Source organism: Zophobas morio, unplaced genomic scaffold (genome assembly GCF_036711695.1).
Source record: "Zophobas morio isolate AGI-343-1 ecotype UQ-CSIRO unplaced genomic scaffold, CSIRO_AGI_Zmor_V1 ptg000014l, whole genome shotgun sequence".
Classification (NCBI taxonomy): Eukaryota; Metazoa; Arthropoda; class Insecta; order Coleoptera; family Tenebrionidae; genus Zophobas; species Zophobas morio.
Window position 1 is genome coordinate 27,666,135 of NW_026972119.1, and position 15,240 is coordinate 27,681,374.

The 15,240-nt window shown below is 40.7% G+C and overlaps 1 long non-coding RNA gene across 3 annotated transcripts; it reads right to left on the minus strand.

The window, feature by feature from the left end:
• Positions 1-8,866: 8,866 nt before the first annotated feature.
• Positions 8,867-10,505, minus strand: LOC135128770 (uncharacterized). 3 transcript variants are annotated; one of them, XR_010280462.1, is made up of 3 exons: positions 9,748-10,295; positions 9,354-9,700; positions 8,867-9,300 (listed from the first exon to the last, which is right to left on the minus strand). It is a non-coding gene; the product is annotated as an uncharacterized LOC135128770 (long non-coding RNA). The 3 variants fall into 3 exon arrangements; XR_010280463.1 differs by having other exon boundaries at positions 9,354-9,524; positions 9,579-10,289; XR_010280461.1 differs by having other exon boundaries at positions 9,354-10,505.
• Positions 10,506-15,240: the final 4,735 nt, after the last annotated feature.

Here is a 15,240-nt window from a genome sequence, read left to right on the forward strand (position 1 = left end):
TAAAAGCAAGGAAATGAGCAGAAGAGACCTACTAACAAATTGGCAAGCGAGGTGGAACGAAGAAAGGTGTTGGACAAAAGAGTTGATAAACAACATTGAGCCTTGGATAAACAGAGGACATGGAGAGCTAAACTACAATCTGAGCATGGTGTTAACTGGACATGGAACCTTTAATACATATAGAAAAAGAATAAAAAAAGATGAAACGGGTCTGTGCTGGTTCTGTGAAGAGGACGTAAAGGATACCCCCGAACATACAGTATTTGAATGTAAAAGATTTAAGGAAAAAAGGCTAGAGCTAAACACGAAAATAAAGGGTAGTATATCGAAAGAAAACATGACAAACATGATGATAAAGAGCGAGAAAAACTGGAACGACATAAACAAATATATAAATGACATAATGGACGTAAAAAGAGAGAAAGAAAGAAGTATAGAAAGGAAAAAATAGTGAGACCGAAGGCAGGCCAAAGAAATGTCCTAAGGACGGTACTGGCTGTCTTCAGAAGAATGGGGAGGGGTTTTAGGGCGGTAAAAATCCCCCACTCCCCCGCGAATATGACATCTTCTCGCGGGGAGCCTTTTGAAGGTTTCCCCTCCTCCCCCAAGAAAAAAAAAAAAAAAAAAAAAAAAAAGGTCAGGTCAGGTCAGGTCAGGTCAGGTCAGGTCAGGTCAGGTCAGGTCAGGTCAGGTCAGGTCAGGTCAGGTCAGGTCAGGTCAGGTCAGGTCAGGTCAGGTCAGGTCAGGTCAGGTCAGGTCAGGTCAGGTCAGGTCAGGTCAGGTCAGGTCAGGTCAGGTCAGGTCAGGTCAGGTCAGATCAGGTCAGGTCAGGTCAGGTCAGGTCAGGTCAGGTCAGGTCAGGTCCCAGGGGAGAAGCCAAACTCCTACTGGGCGCGTCCCCCGGGTGGCGGATAGGGGAAGCCCTCACCGGCTCTGCCGGCGGGTTGCGGCGAAATAAAATAGCCGTCGCGGACCAAATAGAGCAAGGAGGAGACAACCTCCATGAATAAAAAACACTTATGACGACCCACGCGAGAAACAGGTTAGAGAGATGGTTGCAGTTAGTCAGGTGGGCTGCTCTTGGTGGAAAGCTCCCTCACCACGACAAGGTGGCAGCCCATCGAGGGAGGACTAACGTCTGAACAAGGCATGGACACGGACTCGACATAGGCTCACGACACGAAGGCGGGCGGTGGAGCGTAGCCGTCCGGACACATACCGTAACCGCGGCCCGCATTCAACAACCACCGTTGAGCGCGACGGTGGTACGTCTGCGGGGACCCGCGGCCGGGGGGCTTGCCTTAACCGGCCGGCCTGCGAGGAGACAACCTCTATAAAAGAACCGACAGCGAAGTCGTAAAAACCTGCGGGGCACCGGGCGCACCCTGCAGTATGAATGCCTTCCCCCTGGTATGGGCCCACTGCCAGGGGGTGACCTCTATCTGGACCCAACTCGTGGGAATCAGAATGACAGATAATAATTCAAATCAAACACCAAGAAAAACTGGGAAAATAGAAAGCGGGCTTGCACATAGTAGGCTAAATCTCTTAAGTAAATTACAGAGATGCAATTCGGTATCAGAGGAAAGGCAAAAGAAGAGGAAAGTGATGGACACGTCCCTGGAAGGAGAGAAGACGGATCCTTACAAAAAAAGAGAAAGCGTTGAAGCTTTTACATTAAGAGAGGCAATGGAGAGCATAGTGAATCTTTCGAAGGAACTGGAAAATAACATTAAGGAGACATATAATCCACCGAATCGACTTAAGGAGATAGCCGTGAAAATTAAAAGAAGCACAAATGTCTTTACAAGAGAGTCTATAGTGGCGTGGCTGGAAACACTAAAGTGGGAACCGATAGAGAAGGTAACATATGATGTGGACACCCAAATTAGTCCAACTTCGGCAAAGACACTTGAACTAAATGCAGACAATACAGGAGATAGTCAAAAAAGCGAAAGTACAGACAAGGAGGAAAAAGGAAAAGAAACTATCAGAGGGAGTAGTGAAGAAACAAATAAAAAAATAAAATTACTAGAGGCAAAGATTGCGGAAATGGCAGAAGAGAAAGAAGTTATAAGGAAGGAATTAGAAGAGGCAAAACAAAAAATAGAAACCCTGCAAAATCACGAAAACAGAACCGACTCAGTAAGTAGTGTAAAGGGCATAAACACCTACGAAGGCTGGAAATTAATAGAGAGGCACAGATGGGATGATAATATATACATCAGGTCAGAGATAAAAGTCGGTAATCCATTAGAGACCAAAGACAGTGTGGTGAAAGTAGTAATTGTGGAACCCGAGGACCTAGAAATGAATATAAGTATTCAAAAGATGTACCGGGACAGATTTCCAGAACTAATGAGCGTGGACGAAGACTTCGAGGTTCTCGAACAAATAACCAGGACGCGTAAGAAGGAGAGGGGAGAGTTAGCGCAAAGAAAAATTATTAAAGTGACCTATGACGGCACGGAACAAAATTTATGGGACCAGTTACAAAAAGTTAAAGATGAGACAGCAGCAAATGAATGGGTGGCGCTCCACCATGTTAAAAACATGACGGTACAGAATATGCGGAAAATGGTGGAATGCGTCTTCCAAGAGACGGAGACCAAGGTATGTATCTATACTACAAAACAGACGGTCGCTCCTGAGAAAATCAGGGAGAGGAAAACATACGGGCTGGTAGTAGAGCAAAAGGGGAAGGACTTTGTAAACACAATAGCTAATGTCAAAGCGGCAATAAGCACAAATAGAGCGGGAGATAGCATTAAAAGCTTGAAGAGCACAAAAGACGGGAAACTATTGATTATAACCGAGAAAAATGATGAAGCGATAAGCGAAATTAGGCATCTAATAAATCAAATGCCTGAAAAAGTCAACATTAAAACGGTAGGGAAGATGTCGACGAAGGGAACAAGCTACCGTATAAGAGGAATGGATGCGACCACAGAAAAGGAAGAAGTGATCGAAAGTCTCGAGCGGACACTTGGCAAAAAGCATGGGGTTGGATTTAGAATCGGAGATCTGAGACCGAACACAGGGAATACGAAAGCTGTTACTGTTATGATAAACGACAAGGAGGACGAGAGCAAGATGGAACAGGGAATAATCAGGATAGGATTAGTTTCATGTCAGGTGGAACAAACAGTCGAGGTCAGGAGATGCTATAAATGCTGGACATATGACCATACGGAGAACATCTGCGAAGGACCGGACAGGAGAAACCTGTGTTACAGATGTGGAAAAGCAGGTCACTCGCTTAAGGAATGCCAGAATGAAGAAGAGTGTCCGATCTGTAACAAGACGGGACACAAGGCGGGTAGTGGGAAGTGTATGCTATTTAAACGGGCCCTGTCACGTGCTAAGCAAAGCATACGCAGTGAGAGGCAAGAGCAGAAGAGACAGCAAAGACAGGAGAGAGAACAAAGAACGGAGTCGATGGAAATAAACGCGTCGGGGGAGCGGGACAGCAAGTCTAACTAACACACACACACACACCAAAAAAAAAAAAAAAAAACAAAAAAAAACAAAAAAAAAAAAAGGCACAGTATGAATGATAGGGAGAGAAAGGAAACGATAGTGCTGCAGACGAATGTACAAAGAAAGGGAGTGGCGATGGATGTGATGTGGAAAACGGTGCAAGAAGAAGGAGTGAATGTGCTAGTAGTGTCTGAGCCAAATAAAAAGAGAGTGAAAGGGGTAGAGTGGATGACGGATGTGAGAGAAGATGTAGCGGTGAGAGTATGTGGACGGCATGAAAAGGGAGAGATGTTTGGGAAGGGCGAAGGTTTTGTATGGATCAAGTTTAGTGACTGGGTATTGTATGGATGTTACATATCTCCCAATATTGATATTGGGAGATATTCAAAGTTCCTGGATGATCTGGGTGAAAGTGTGAATACATGGGAGGGGGAGGTGGTGGTCGCAGGGGACTTCAATGCGAAGTCACCCCTGTGGGGCTCCCCCATAGTGAATGACCCGAGAGGTAGATTGGTTGAGGATTGGATGGCTGAGAGGTGCATGATTTGTCACAACTGTGGAAATGCCCCCACTTTCCTGCGAGGTGATCAGAAGTCGCATATCGACCTGACCCTCAGCACGGAAGGGGTGGCGAGAAGAATGAAAGAGTGGAGAGTGCTAGAACAGGAGAATTTGAGCGATCACCAGGACATAGTATGGGTGCTGGGTATGACAGGAGAGTGTGAGAGAGGTGAGGACAGAATGAAGGAACGGGGATGGAGTGTGGCAGAAGAGAAAATGGAAAGACTGGCCGAGGTGATGAAGGAGAGGGTGAAGACAATTGATAAAAGTAAGGATCTGGTGTATGAGACGAAGAGAGTGCTAGAGGAAACGTGCGATAGGGTTTTAAAAAAAAAGGGATGCATGGGGAAAAGAAAAGGAGTGTATTGGTGGACGGAAGAGATTGCGGATAAAAGGAAGGAATGCTTGAGAAAGAGAAGGGAGTGGATGAGGTGCCAGAAAAAAAGAAGAGATACGCAACTGTCGGCAGAAAAAGCAAATGAATACAAACAAAACAAAAAAGAATTGACAGTCTTGATCAAAAGATCAAAGGAAAAGGAGTGGAAGAGAGTGTGCGAGGAAATAGATAGGAATGTGTGGGGAGAAGGATACAAGATAGTAACTAAATGGATGGGAAGAGGAATGAGCGGTATTGCGTGTGGTGAGAATGTAATGGAGGAGGCCCGTAAGCTCTTTCCCGAGCACGGGCCTCTAGAGTGGACGGATCTGGTGGTGGACGGACAGGTGCCAGCCTTCTCCCCCGAAGAACTGCAGGAGGCGGCCGGGAGGTTGAGGAAGGGTAAGGCGCCGGGTCCGGACAAGATACCACCAGAGGTATGTAAGACATATGCCAAAGAATGTGGAAAAGAATGTCTGGAGGTCATGAATAGATGTCTGGAGAAAGGGGTTGTTCCCAAAGAATGGAAGGTGGCGAGATTGGTGCTGATAGAGAAAGAAAGAAAGGAAGGAGAGAACGCGAAATATAGGCCCATCTGTCTGCTGAACGGGATGGGCAAGCTGTACGAGGGAATGTTGGCCGCGAGACTGAGGAACGACGTTCGGAGGCTCGGTGGTCTGGCGGAGACGCAGTATGGATTCAGGGCGGGACGATCGACGATCGACGCCATGATGGATGCACGCGAGTACGCTAGAAGAGCAAACGTAGGTACGTGGGGTACTCGGCGGTTTTGTGTGATGGTGACTGTGGACGTCCGGAATGCCTTCAACACGGTATCGTGGAGGGGGATTCTGGAACGTCTGGTAAGTATGGGGGTGGAGCCGTACCTCGTGAACGTGGTGCGGTCCTACCTGAGCGATAGAGTGGTTCAAACGGAGATGGGCGAATTTGACATGACTGCCGGGGTTCCGCAGGGGTCGGTCTTGGGGCCGCTCCTGTGGAACATATTTTATGACAAGGTTTTAAGAATGGAGGTACCCGATGGGGTAAAGCTCATCGGGTACGCGGATGATTTAGCTATGATTGTGATAGGTAAGAATGAAGAGGACCTGAGAGAAAGGACCGAAGAAGCGCTGCGGCTCGTGGGTGCATGGATGGGGGACAACGGTCTCTCACTTGCACCCGAGAAGAGCGAAGCGGTGCTCTTGGTAGGGCGGAGAACGATACGTGGAATGAGTGTGTGTATGGAAGGTAGAGCGATAGAGACCCGGGAAGCGGTGAGGTACCTTGGGGTGGATTTTCAAAGAAACCTCAGGGTGGCCGAGCAGGTGAAACGGGTGGTACGAAAGGCCAAGATGGTTGTGGGTGCCCTGGGCCGACTACTACCCAATGTAGGAGGACCCAGGGCGAGCAAAAGGAGAGTGTTAGGCAGTGTCGTTCATGGGATTTTGTTGTATGGGGCGGAGGTGTGGATCGACGGATACCGCATACAGAAGTATCGAGAGATGCTTCTGGGTGTCCAGAGAAACATGCTTCTGCGGGTGTGTTGTGCGTACCGCACGGTGTCCGGGGAGGCACTGTGCGTGCTGGCTGGGGTCCCTCCGCTGGATTTGCTGGCGGAAGAGCGTCTCCAGGAATGGAAGAGGAGGAAGAACGAAAGGGTGAGGGAGTCGAACTCGGCTACCTCAGAGGCATGCAAAGGTGAGGCGAGAAAGGATTTGATGCAAGCGTGGTGCGAAAGGTGGAGGCAGACGGAGAAGGCCGCCTGGACAAGGCGGCTAATCCCGAACCTCAATGAATGGGTCGACAGGAGGCACGGGGAGGTTAACCACTACACCTCCCAAGTGCTCACTGGTCACGGGAGTTTTGGGGCCTATCTGAAAAGGATAGGCAAGATTGAATGCTCAGCTTGCTGGTATTGTGAGGAAGGAGTGGAAGAAGATGTAGAGCATGCGATTTTTGATTGTCACAGATGGACGAGAGAGAGAGAAGAATGTGAAGTAGAATTGGGCATGAGGGTGAATGTTGGTAACATGGTTGAGAAGATGTTGGAGAGTGAAGAAGGATGGAAGGTAATAGAACGGATGTTAGTTACAGTAATGAAAGCGAAATGTGAGTATGAGAGAGAGAGAGAAAGGAGACAGGAAGTGAGAGATGATTGAATGAAAAAAAAAAAAAAAAAAAAAAAGACGAAAGAGGAGCAGCATTACTAAGGGCCACAGATTTAAATTAAAAAAACAAACAAAAAGACAAACCGGAAAGAAACTACAAAAAAAAAAAAAAAAAAAAAAAGAAAGCACACGAAAGCAAGATGACAGATTTAATGGTGACAAAAAAAAAAAAAAAAAAAAAAAAAAGGGAGAAAAGAAGAAGACAGGAAAGGATAAGAAGATAAGAAGAGGAAGAAGAAGTTACGACCAACCACCCCCCTGAAGTAATGCTAACGCGGTTCCGGGGGGGTTGGAGAACACCTGGTCGAGGAAGGGGTTTTAGCCGGTAAGAGTCCAGGCACTACCAGAGACGATCGAACCTAAGTCTCTGGTGCCCATGAGGGTTTCCCCTTCCATTGAAAAAAAAAAAAAAAAAAAAAAGGTCAGGTCAGGTCAGGTCAGGTCAGGTCAGGTCAGGTCAGGTCAGGTCAGGTCAGGTCAGGTCAGGTCAGGTCAGGTCAGGTCAGGTCAAAACGGTATTCCGTGGATCCTCGAATGGTTATGGAAAGTCTTAAAAAAAAAATCCTTAGTGGCAAAATTTTTGAAAAAAAAAATCCTTAGTGGCAAAATTGTGTCGAAAAAATTTTTACGAGTCCAAATTTATTTTCCTCAGTGTCAATAGTATGTTCTCCATTGTCAAAAGTGGTTTCTGAGGGTCTTTGAAAATTTTGAAATTTTCGAAAAATTTTTCTAAGTCCAGAATTAATTTTCTTAGTGTCAAAAGTAATTTCCTTAGTGTCAATAGTATCTTCTCCATTGTCAAAATTGATTTTAAAAGGTCCTAGAAAATTTTGAAATTTTCGAAAAATTTTTCTAAGTCCAAAATATTTTTCCTTAGTGTCAAAAGTAATTTCCTTAGTATCAAAAGTATTTTCTCTTGCGTCAAAAGTAATTTGTGAAGACCTTGGAAAATTTCAAAATTTTCGAAAAATTTTTCTAAGTCCAAAATTTTTTTCCTTAGTAACAATAGTAATTTCTAAAGTGTCAAAAGTATTTTATCTAGTGTCAAAAGTATTTTTTAGAGGTCCTAGGAAATTTCTAGATTTTCGAAAAATTTTTCCAAGTCCAAATTTTTGTTCCTTAGTATCACAAGTAATTTCAAAAGTGTCAAAAGTGCTTTCTCTAGTGTCAAAAGTATTTTCTCAAAGTCTTGGAAAATTTCTGAATTTTCGAAAAATTTTTCTAAGTCCAAATTTTGTTTCCTTAGTGTCAATGGAAATTTTTCAAATGTCAAAATATTTTTCTCAGGGTCCCAGAAATTTTGTAGATTTTCGAAAATTTTTTCCAAGTTCGAAATTTGTTTCCTTAGTATCAATAGTATTTTTTTCAGTGTCAAAAGTATTTTTTTAAGCTCCTAGAAAATTTGTAGATTTTCGAAAATTTTTTCAAAGTCCAAAATTTGTTTCATTAGTTTCAATAGTATTTTCTCTAGTATCAAAAGTGTTTTCTGAAGGTCTTAGAAAATTTTGAAATTTTCGAAAAATTTTTCCAAGTCCAAATTTTTTTTCCTTAGTGACAATAGTAATTTTTTAATTGTCAAAAGTATTTTTTTAAGGTCCCAGGAAATTTCTAGATTTTCGAAAAATTTTTTTAAGTTCAAATTTTTTTTCCTTAGTAACAATAGTAATTTTTTAAATGTCAAAAAGTTTTTTTTAAGGTCCCAGGAAATTTCTAGAATTTGGAAAAAAATTTCAAAGTCCAAAATTAATTTCCTCGGTGTCAATAGTAATTTTTTTTGTGTCAAAAGTAATTTTTTAAGGTCCTAGGAAATTTATGGATTTTGGAAAAAAATTTCAAAGTCCAAAATTTATTTCCCTAGTATCAATAGTAATTTTTTTTGTGTCAAAATAATTTTCCAAGGGTCCCAGAAAATTTGTGGATTCTCGAAAAATTTTTCTAAGTCCAAAATTAATTTTCCCGAGTCTGAAAATAATTTTCCTGAGTTGCAAAATAATTTTCCAAGGATCAAAATTATTTTTCAAGGATCTACGTAATTTAATGAATTTCGAAAAAATTTTCCAAGTCCTCGATTAATTTTCCTTAGTGACAAAATAATTTTTTTTGGATCCAGTAAATTTTCCCAAGTGTCTAAGTGACCTCCCGAGTCTCTAGAAAATTTCCCGAGTTTCAAAATAATTTTTCAACACTCAGAGAAATAATGCAATTCTAGAAAAATTTTCTAAGTCTCGAGATTATTTTCCTTAGTGTCAAACAGTCCACTATTATTAAAAATCAGCAGTTTACTAGTCCCAGACATTTTATTCAAGCCGTTCAGGTTACAGGTTTGAACATGCATTAAATTTGAGAGTGGTATTACAAGTCAAGATAAAAATTCAATCGTAACAACATGCCATGATCACAACTCAGTCAATTACAAGATTCTCTTAATTCTAACAGGCAAAAGGGCTCCAAGGAGGGTCAGAGGGGTGCCCCGAGGAAGGTCCTTCGTCTTCAGTGTGGTCTGAATAGCCCCAAGGAATTTTTTCAGATCGATCAGCTGTCACAAGGGGTGGAAAAAAAGTCACCCCAGGGGTTCCTCTCCGGTATTGGCTTATGCTCCCTTCCTCGACGATTCTAACGCCGTCTATTTCATCCCCATCGGTCCAGCCGTTTTCGAGTTATTCCAATTCCAATTTCGAAAAGTACGCCTCTCCGACGAATAAATTCCGTTCCCTGTTAACAGACAAGACCATGCAATTACGGTTCGTACGATCAAAGGTACTCACCCGCAGAGTTCACGAGGGGGCTCCGAAGGTAAGTTGAGCATTCGAAAACTCCAAGGAAAGCCGGAAAATCGAAAAAGCGTTTTCACCCCGGAATCGAAGTGACAAGTGACAGACTCGGTCGGTAATGCAGTTTTCTGTTTACCACGGAACTTGGGTGGATTTTATGCATTTCTAAAAATTTATCCTTAAGTTAACTTAAACGACTAGCAAGGATACCGGGAAGACTTCTCCGATCCCTCCTCGATCTCCAGGTGACGCAGTGAGTTTCGACTTAACCCTCAGTCTCGGACTCGGAAAGAAATCCATCGAGTGTAAAATTCGACCAACAGTTCAGATTCTTCAGGCCGCTACAAAAGCACAAGGAGCGAGAGAAAGCAAAAGAGTGTATTCATACCATCCCTCCGACTCGCCAGGCTCGGCTCGAAGTCAGAATTTCCATTTTTTCTCATCGATCAGCTGACACAAGGGGGCTAAAAAAACTCAAGTCGGAGGTCGTTTTCCAGTATAGTCCTTTTCTCCCTTCCTCGAGGATTCTAACGGCGTCGATTTCGTCTCCATCCCTCCGGCCGTTTTCGAGTTATTCCAATTCGAATTTGGCAAAGTCCGCCTCTCCGACGAATTAATTAGGCGGTGGATTTTCGTCAACCCCGACAGGGGACGACTATCACATCGAGGACCACAAGTTCACGGCAACTCACCGGGACGACTTCTGGGGCCCCCATGTCCTCGAGACTCCGGAAAACACCTAAAACAGCAGCAAAGCGTTAGCTCGAGTGGCACAAGAGTGAAGTACCAAAAGTCGGCGAGAGATGGTGAAAGTCGTTCCGGCCGACTGACGGACGGAGGAAGAGAATGAATATAAGAAACAGGGGGGGGAGGCAAGGGGCGGTTTTCGACTTATCGACTTAACGACGAACTGAACTGTACTCTGGAGTTCCTCAGTGAACGATTTCCAATCCATGGCCGGCATAGGAGATGCCTGTAAGGGCTCGAGTTTGACATATGTCAATCGCTCGCAGCCCCCACGCTAACCGGGGCCCCCCGGCAAACATAAACGAGTCGGTTCCTTAAGTACAGGGGACATAAGGTCGTCGCAGTCACCGAGGTGCTGCCGTTCGTCCGATACACATACACATACACGACGGACGACAGCCCCCCGAAAGACAGGCAAAGACTTCTCGGCCACATGTTTCCTTTGGTCGATAGCCCCCTTAAGACCGAACTCGTCCCCGAAGACGTTCGACTTGGCAAAAATGTCGGTCGAATGTTGTTATTAGTTAATAAACAATATGTAAATCCTTTCGATGGTCAATTAGCAAGGAGCCCCATCGTTATCTCCCTCCGAGACAGCCCCGATGGCCCCCAAAAGACTTAAAGTTCTCGAGACAACTTGATTCGTCGAAACGTTCGTCGATTGTTGTTATAGATGGATAAACAATCGACGAACTGTCCATAACGAAAAGGCTCTATCGTTATCCACCCCCAAAGACACCACCGATAGCCCCCAGAAACATTCGACCTTGAAAAAAATTTAATTTGTTAATATCTTCGTTGTTTGTTGTTGTTAATGGATAAACCAAACGTGAATCTCTTCGAGGGTCGACAAGGAAAGAGCCCCATCGTTATCTCTCTCCGAGACGCCCCCGACAGCCCCCAAAAGACTTCATGTTCTCGATACAACTTAATTTGTTGATAACTTTGTCGATTGTTGTTATCGATCGACAAATTCGACAGAAACAGTTTCTAGAGTCCACAATCAAAGATCCCCAGGATAAAGTTCGCCCCAGGAAGCCCCCTTTCGCTCCACAAACAGCTCCCGAGACTTAACCTCAAAACGACTTTTTAATTTGCCCATATCTTTGGAAATAGTTAATGTTAATTGACCACTCCGGTACCGAACGAAAGAGCTAAGGTTTCTTCATCCCTCTCGAAAAAACCGAGCGCCTTTTCGTCCTCGTTTCTTCGAAAAACGTAAAAAACGCTATTTTTCACTTAAAATCGTTAAAATTAGTTATAAACAATCAGAAACGATAGATTAAGCCTAAACAAGACCGAATTATGAAAATCGAACGATTTAAGGTCTTTTTTGCAAATTTTGGCCGCCACGACTTGGCCGACAAAGTCTAGGTCCGTCCCAACAACGGACCTGCATTTATTTCTCGATCTGAGCTCGTTTTAAAATCTAATTTTACATTTTTTGTCCAATTTCAACAAAACTCGGCCAAAACGTCCCTTAGCCATCAAAACAATGTATTTTGGCACAAAAAATACCCTCGACTAATTTTTCATCCCTTAAATTGAAAAAAACCTCAATTTTGGACCAAAAAACACCCCACCTCGATTTTCTTTCTTCCCGAAGGACCCAAAAATTTTTTCACCCCCAAAACTACCCCTAAAAATTTTCAACCCCCGAATTAAAAAATCAAGTTTCGACCCATTTTCATCCCCCGAACTCAAACTTAGATCGTTCGATATAAAAAAAACCACCCCCGACCCGCTTTTCATCCCCCTGATGGAAAAAAACGTCCCTCTTCGACCAAAATCAACCCCGCTTCGATTTTCGTAATTCCGACGTCATCGAGTGATAGTCGGACACGAAAAACTACCCCTCAAAAATTTTCAACCCCTAAATCCAAAATTTTTTTTTTTTCAAATTTTCATCCCCCCGACCCAAAAAATGATCTTCGAAGAAAAAGAAAACTACCCTCGACAAATTTTCATCCCCTCGAGGCCAAAAAAAACAACCCTTAACCCGATTTCATCCCCTAAATTCAAAAATGATGGAATCTCTTGCACCAAAAAACAACCCTTAACTCATCTTCATCCATTATCCAGAAAAACTACCCCTAATTTCAACCCCTAAATACAAAAACAACCCTTATTTTCATCCCCTAGATTAAAAAATTAGCTCTTTTTCACCCCACCCTAAACCCCTCTTTCCCAAAACATCCCGCAGGTTTGAAAGGGGGTCGGAGTTTGGGAAAAATTCGAAAAATTCGAAAAATTCGAAAAATGTCGAAAAATCTTGATCTTGAAAATTTTGACCTTGAAAAAATTTCGAAAAATCTTGAAAATTTAGATGTTGAAAATCACGACCTTGAAAATTTCGAAAAATCTTCAAAAATCTCGATTTTCAAAATCGTGACCTTGAAAAAATTTTCAAAATGCTGGAAATTTTGAAGTTTGATTAATTTGACCTTGAACAATTTCGAAAATCTTCAAAAATCTTGATTTTTTGGGGTAAAAATCTTGTTTTTTGGGGAAAAAATCTTTGTTTTTGGGGTAAAAAATCTTGATTTTTGGGGTTAAAGTCTTGGTTTTTTGGGGAAAAAATCTTGAATTTTTGGGGTAAAAGTCTTGTTTTTTGGGGTAAAAATCTTGAAAAATCTTGTTTTTTGGGGGGGAAAATCTTGAAAAATCTTGATTTTTTGGGGAAAAAATCTTGTTTTTTGGGGGAAAAAATCTTGTTTTTTTGGGGTAAAAATCTTGAATTTTTGGGGTAAAATCTTGATTTTTCGGGGTAAAAGTCTTGTTTTTTGGGGCAAAAATCTTGAAAAATCTTGTTTTTTGGGGGGGAAAATCTTTAAAAATCTTGATTTTTTGGGGAAAAAAATCTTGTTTTTTGGGGTAAAAAATCTAGTTTTTTGGGGTAAAAATCATCATTTTTGGGGTAAAAATCTTGAAAAATCTTGTTTTTTTGGGGTAAAAATCTTGATTTTTTGGGGTAAAATCTTCATTTTTTGGGGTAAAAATCTTGATTTTGGGGGAAAAAATCTTGATATTTGGGGTAAAAATAAAGATTTAAGAATCTTGATTTTTTGGGGTAAAATCTTCATTTTTTGGGGTAAGAATCTTGATTTTTTGGGGTAAAAATCTTGTTTTTTGGGGTAAAAAATCTTAATTTTTTTGGGGTAAGAATCTTGTTTTTTTGGGGGGAAATCTTGAAAAACCTTGATTTTTTGAATTGAAAATCTTGATTTTTGTTGGAAAATCTTGATTTTCGGGGGAAAAATCTTTATTTTTGGGGTAAAAATCTTGAAAAAATCTTGAAAAAATCTTGAAAAAATCTTGAAAAAATCTTGAAAAAAACTTGAAAAAAACTTGAAAAAAATCTTGAAACTCTTAAAAGATCTTGAAAAAATCTTGAAAAAGCTTGAAAAAAACTTGAAAATAATCTTGAAAATAATCTTGAAAAAAAATCTTGAAAAAAATTTTGAAAAAAATCTTGAAAAAAAACTTGAAAAAATCTTGAAAAAATCTTGAAAAATCTTGAAAAATCTTCAGTTTTAAAAAAAATTCGAAAATCTTCAAAAATCTTCAAAAATCTTCAAAAATCTTCAAAAAGTTTAACAAAATTTCGAAAAAAACGTGACCTTGTGAAACATCTTCAAAATCTTCAAAATCTTTAAAAATCTTCAAAAAATCTTCAAAATCTTTAAAAAATCTTGAAAATCTTCAAAATCTTGAAAAATCTTCAAAAAGTTTAACAAAATTTCGAACAAAACATGACCTTGAGAAATATCTTTCAAAATTTTCAAAATCTCTTCAAAAAATCTTTAAAAATCTTCAAAATCTCTTCAAAAAATCTTTAAAAATCTTCAAAATCTCTTCAAAATCTTCAAAATATTCAAAATCGTCAAAAATCTTTCAAAATCTTTAAAAATCTTTCAAAATCTTTAAAAATCTTTCAAAATCTTTAAAAATCTTTCAAAATCTTTAAAAATTTTCAAAAATGTTAAAAAATCGTGACCTTGAGAAAAAATTTCCAAAAATCTTCAAAAAATCTTCAAAAATTTTCAAAAATCTTCAGAAATCTTCAGAAATCTTCAAAAATCTTCCAAAATTGTCAAAAATCTTCAAAAATCTTCAAAAATCTTAAAAAATTTAAAAAAATCTTCAAAAATCTTACAAATCTTCAAAAATTGTGACCTTGAAAATATGATGACCTTGAAAACAAGTAACCTTGAAATTATTGTGACCTTGAAAAAACATTGGCAAACTTTAAAATATAATGGAAATTGTCACCGTGGGAAATTATGACAAATGACGGGAAACGTGTTTAAATGTGTTTTTGGAAATTTAAGGAAATTTTGGGAAATCTTGGGAAATCTTGGGAAATGATGGGAAATGACGAGAAATGACATAAAATAATGGGAAATCTTTTGAAATCTTGAGAAATCGTGGGAAATCTTGGAAAATCCTAGAAAATAGTGGGAAATCATGGGAAACCTTGGGAAATGACGGGAAATGATTTTTTGGACAATTTTGGGAACTTATGGAAAATCTTGGGGAAATGACGGGAAATAACGGGAAATGGGTTTTGGGAAATTTTGGGAAATTCTGGGAAATCCTGGGAAATCCTGGGAAATCCTGGGAAATCCTGGGAAATGAAGGGAAATGATTTTTAATACAATTTTTAGGAACTTATGAAAAATCTTAGGGAAATGACAGGAAATGACGGGAAATGGGTTTTGGGAAATTTTAGGAAATTCTGGGAAATCTTGGGAAATCTTGAGAAATCTTGGGAAATCTTGGGAAATCTTGGGAAATCTTGGGAAATCTTGGGAAATCGTGGGAAATGACGGGAAATGATGGGAAATGACTACAGATTACAAGAAATTTTGGGAAATCTTTTGAAATCTTGGGAAATCCTGGAAAATTGTGGGAAAGCATGATACACATTGCGAAATGATGGGAAATGGTTTCTGGGACATCTTTTGAGGACTTTTGGAAAATCTTGGGAAATGACGGGAAATGTTTTTTTTCGGAAATTTTGGGAAATGACAGGAAATGACGGGAAATATTGGGAAACAATGGAAAATGGTGACAAGTCTTCAAAACTCCTTGAAAACAATGATCCTGATAATGGCCTAACTTTAATAATTGC